Source organism: Hemiscyllium ocellatum, unplaced genomic scaffold (assembly GCF_020745735.1).
Source record: "Hemiscyllium ocellatum isolate sHemOce1 unplaced genomic scaffold, sHemOce1.pat.X.cur. scaffold_646_pat_ctg1, whole genome shotgun sequence".
NCBI classification, from domain to species: domain Eukaryota; kingdom Metazoa; phylum Chordata; class Chondrichthyes; order Orectolobiformes; family Hemiscylliidae; genus Hemiscyllium; species Hemiscyllium ocellatum.
In genome coordinates, this window is record NW_026869151.1 from 179,317 (window position 1) to 185,055 (window position 5,739).

A 5,739-nucleotide genomic window follows, 5' to 3' on the forward strand; every position below is an offset into this window, starting at 1 on the left:
TTCTCTGTCGACCCTCCCTCTATCTCTCACCCCATCCCTCTTTCACACGCACCCCCTCCCTCTCTCGTCCCCTCCCTCCCTCTCTCGCCCCCTCCCTCACTCTCTTGCCCCCACCCTCTCTCTCTTGCCCCCACCCTCTCTGGCTCTAGCCCCCTACCTCTCACTCTCTTGCCCCCTCTCTCTTTCTCTCGCCCCCCCTCCCTCTCTCCTTTCCTCGCCTCCTCCCTCTCCTGTCCCCCTCTCTCTCTCGCCCCCACTCTCTCTCGCCCCCTCTCTCTCTCAACACCTACCTCTCTCTCCCCTCTCTCTTTCTCCTCCTCACTCTCTCTCTCTCACCCCTTCCTCCATCTCTGTCGTCCCCCTCCTCTCTCTCGCCCGCCCCCCTCCATCTCTGTCACCCCCTCCCTCTCTCTCTCGTCCCTCCCTCTGTCTCTCAATACCTCCCTCTGTTGCATCCTCCTCCCTCCCTCTCTCTCTCGCCCCCACACTCTTTTGCTCACCTCTCTCTCTCTCTCTCGACCCTCCCTCTCTTTCTCACCCCCTCTCTCTTTCTCTTTCTCGTCCACCTCCCTTTCTCTGTCTTCCTCCCTCCCCCTCTCTCTCTGTCCCCCCCTCCCTCTCTCTCTCGTCCCCCCCTCTCTCTCTCCCGCCTCTCTCTCTCTCGCCCCCGCCTCTCTCTCTCTCGCCCCCTTCTCTCTCTCTCTCTTGCCCCCTCCCTCCCTCTCTCTCTCGCCTCTCTCTCTCTCTCTCTCGCCTCTTTCTCTCTCTCTCGCCTCTCTCTCTCTCGCCTCTCTCTCTCTCTCTCTCTCGCCTCTCTCTGTCTGTCGCCCTTCTCTCTCTCCACCTCCCTCGGTGTCTCTCTCTTCCCACCTCCCTCTCTTTCCCTCTGAATCCCTGTCCCTCCTGTCCCTCCCTCCCTGTCTCTCTGACATACTCTTTCTCCCTGGTCCTTCACTCTCCCTCTTACCCAGAGACTGAGGATGTTTGGGGGTGAGGCTGCGTGTGGGGGGTGGAGGTGAGATGTAGCAGGTGGGGAAAATGGGGTAGAGATGGAATTGTGGGAGGGAGACTGCGATGGCGTGAGGGAGAGAGAGGGGGAGAGGGAAGAGTGGAGGCAGGTGGAGAAACCGGGTTTGCAGGGTGTGTGTGTGTGAGAGAGAGAGAGAGTGGGGGATGAGGTGAGGTTTGAGAAAGATAGTGTGTGCTGAAAGAGAGAGACAGAGACAGAAAATTGAGGAGAAAGAGTAGGGGAGAGGTAATGGGGAGGCCAGATTTGGAGTCGGGGTGAACAGACGGAGTTAACCCCAGCTCCTGAGCTCAGGGCGCGGTGCCCTCCCCTTCCCTGAGGACCAGGACTTGGGGCTGAGTCTGTCTCTCTCCAGCTCAGCTTCTCCAACACAAAGACACACAACAACATCGGTCACTCTGCTGCTCGGCACGCTGTAATCAGCATTTTTATTGGTTACAAATGGAAGTGATGGATACAGTCAGTGGGATGGTGCCTTTTCTCACTGGCCCCTGAGTTGTGAGAAACATTGAAATGTTTCCCTGTAACCCCCTGTGGGATAAGGAGGGACAAACCAGCGCTCCCCTCAGTCTGTTACCATAGCGACAGGCTGCTCCATCGCTGAAACACTAAACTGAAATGAGAAAATCCCGGATGGTGTGATTAATGAGGGAATTTGATGGATGGATGGATTTGGGTGAAGGGATATTTCAGCACATTCTTCAGCTGCTGCCTGAACTTAGTCTGGGTCACGGCGTAAATTGCGGTGTTTGTGCAGCAACTGAGGAGCTGCAGCATGAAGCCCAATTCGTGTACAAAGCCATGGAGATATATAGAGTCATACCCAATATCATCCATCCGGTACCATATCGAATACAGCATTAACGTTGACCATAACAGGATGAAATTGGCCGAGATCACAAACAGTAAAATGATGGATTTTTTTCGGTTTCTCATTTCTGTGTCAGACTGAGCGTCCCCATTGGTGTGAGCGCGGAGTCTCCTGCGGGCTCTGCTGGTCACTAAAATGTGTCTGACGGTGAGAACATTGAGCAGCAGAATCAGGAGAAATGGGACACCCGGGGTTAGAATGTGGTGGAGGAACTCGATTGTGACCCAGACACTGGAGAATAGAACAGCGTCTGTTACATCACAAAACCAGGGATTGTTCACCAGGAAATACCGAGCCGTGAGCATAAAATACCAGAAAATGTTCTTTAAACAGCTCAGCACAGTCACTGCTCCCAGAACCACAGCCGCCGTTTTCTCACTGCAGTATTTACTTTTCAGCTTCTGGCAACAAATGGCCACAAACCGATCAAAGGTGAAAGTGACGGTGAACCAGACAGAGCAGTCAGTGGCTGCATAAAGCAGGACGGCGTGGATATTACACACGGGGACGGAGAACAGGAAATAAAACTGTTCCCCATAAACAATGGGAATGTGTCTCAGGATCAGGTCGAGGATAATGACCAGGAGATCCGCCGCTGCCATGGCCCCCAGGTAACGTCTGACACATGAAGACAATCCACAATCTTTATAAAGCAGGACGTAGATGGTCACTACGTTAACTGTGAGGAAGGAAAACAAACCCATTATCCATCAGCCTGGAGGCAAAGGGACCCGTTTGATCGGGGACCCAGTGAGATTTTCAAATGTGTCCCTGTATTCAGGGATTTGTTAAAATAATTGGAACTGGAATAACAAATTTGAAGGTTGGAATTACTGACAAAAATGTGACATAAACCACAAGAAACCCTCCCTCCCCAAACACACAGAGACACATGCATAAGGACAGATGGTTTCTAGAACATTCCCACACACTCGATCACTCGAGAGAAGACACAGGTCACTCCTTCCCAGTTCCTAATATGGAGGGTGGAAACGTTGCTGTCCTGAAGGATTCACTCCCAGTTTCCTGAAGACAAACGGAGTTTGGGATTTTCTGTGTTTTGGTCTAAATTGTGGTCGATCCTGTGTCATGGAGAAATGTAAACGCAGGGAAAACGTATTCCCCCCTTTAACTGCCTGAGGGGCCTTCGGAGCAGTGTCTCCTTCTCCCTGGAACGGGATCTCTTCCCTCGGGATCTTATCGTTTGTTCAATTCACTGACGTCCGGCCGTTCACAAACAAACAACGTCAGGGACAGAACGTTCCGGGGAATGTGAGTTATAGAATGTCGGGGACAGAACGTTCCGGGGAATGTCGGTTATAGAATGTCAGGGACAGAACGTTCCGGGGAATGTCAGTTATAGAATCTCGGGGACAGAACGTTCCGTGGAGCTCCGTGACCTTTCCATCACCTTTCTCCCCCATCCACCCCACCGACATGATGTACTGTGCACAGGCTACATACCTGTCCAGTACCGGGAGCTGTGCAGACCACAGCAGGCACTAATGTGTGAACCTGGAACAAATATCCATCCAGCACATCCCACATCATGGCATTATCTATAAACCTCAGCGAGATAGTCTGACCAGCACAGCGACCTGTGCAGTGATCACCCGTGAATTCATCTGTAACCCAGGAGCAGTTACCCTCCCAGCATGTAGGACTGTGTACACCACCCCAGTGCATTGATCTGTAACCCAGGAGCAGTTACCCTCCCAGTATGTAGGGCTGTGTACCCCACCCCAGTGCATTGATCTGTAACCAGGAGCAGTTACCCTCCCCGCATGTAGGACTGTGTACCCCACCCCAGCGCATTGCTCAGTAACACTGTGTTAGATCCCTGCCCAGTGTGGGGAAACTTGCAGCCCATGCTGGAAGTGACAGGACGTTCAGCTCCCACCCATTTACAGATCCATATCTATATTGTGCCCTGGCAAGGGGGTGCTGTGGGTGTGAACATCACTGCCAGAGAGAGACAGATGGCCGGGGAATGAGTTTAAATATCACCACATGGGAGGGGTTTGGGGTATAGACAGAGAGGGGGAGACTGAGAGACAGTGTCATGGAAGGATGTGTTACCAGGTTTCAGAATGCTGAAATGTGGACACTTCGATAGTATCCTGTAACATGAGCCAGTCTTCCCAGCAAAGATGGGAAAAAGGGAGATTGGTGTGAGGTGAAATAGTGGAGAGTTTTGGATGAGCATTTGTTATACAGCTTTGTAAATGGGTGTAGTTTCAACAGACTCTCTGACTCACTGGGCAGGTTCTAACAATAATTTGCCTCAGTGTCTTTTTCATTGAGTGTGACAGAGAGATTATCTGTACGAGGCCAAACTAGATTCCTGGTGCTATCTTATCAAACTCAACTCATTGATTACCCCAACCCCCCACCCCCCACCCCATGGTCTCTCTCTCATTCAGTACCAGCCCGATTCTCCCACCCATCATGGCTGGAGGGACTCACAGTCGCCCGGGTGCCCCTGGATATTCCGTGATCCCTGGCACTGGTGCCATCTTTGAAAGGCCAATGGACACACGGTTGAGCTTTCTCTTCTTGGAACTGCCCTGCACAGTTTACCGCGAGCATGGCAGATAAGGGACAATTACACCACGATTTGTCGACAGAGGCACGGAGGTCCTGGTGGATGGGCTAGTACAGAGGGAGACCATTCTTTCCCAGTGGGAGCCACAACACCAGACTCACCGAGCATGTTCTGAGCTCCCCACCCAGCTCAGTGCAGTATCTGCGGTCTGAAGAATTGTCCAGCAATACAAGACAAGCATCAATAACCTTCCCCGCTCTGTCATGATAAGGGTCACTGTATTCTCTCTGCTCCCTCACACTCACGGTATATCTGTTATAGCACCGACCCCCGAACAAGCCTCCTGCTCTTATACACGCAGTGCTCTCTGTTCCTGCAGCCCCTTTAGAATGGCACAGCCTATTTTCAACTGTCTTTCTTTATCTTTCATACCAAAGTGCATCACCTCACACTGCTCTGCATTGATCCCTGTCTACCAGCGTGTCATTGTCCTGTTAGAGTTCCACACTGTCCTCCATAGACTTTACAATTCTTGCAGGTTTGGTCCCATTTACAAACATTAAGATTGTCAGTGTCCCAGTCCCCATGAAACAACTGAAATCCTGCCCCACACACAGGAGTGTGAGCAAGTGAAATACTGATATGTTCCCACGGACAGAGTCGAATAACGACATACTGTCAATGGAGCAACAAAAATCCTGACACATACGAGACAGAGTAGATGAAATATTGACAAACCACAGAGCAAGAGAAATCCGGATAAGTTCCACTTATCTATATTCATCAGAGTATAATGGAATGAAGTTGAAAGTGTGTACTGTACCTTTAAGAGAGGGTGAATGCTGCTCTGAACTGAGAGCTTACAAGTACCTGTGATATGAGAGGGTGGCAGACCCAGAAACAGTATATTGCTATAGAGCTGGAGTCGGGTTATAAACAGTTAAGAGATAGAGGGTCTCGTTCAGTTCACTTTCAGTGTTAAAAAATACATTGTTGTTTTTATTTAAACTGTGGAATTTGGGAGTTCTCATATTTTAACAGCTTACGAGGCGAATTGAGCATTTATTTATGTGTAGTTTAAATTACCAGATGAGATCAATGTTGTGTCCTAACAATTGCTGTGTGTGTATCTATGTGTCTCTGTGTGGGGCAGGTCTGGCAGTCTCTGTGGTGCTGAAAGTGATGCAATGCCACCCTCTGCTGGCCTCCCCACGCCACTGCACAGGCATTGGCAGAGGGTGAAAACCAACAGGGATTCATTCAGAGAGGGGGAGGGAGAGAGGGAGGGGGAGGGAG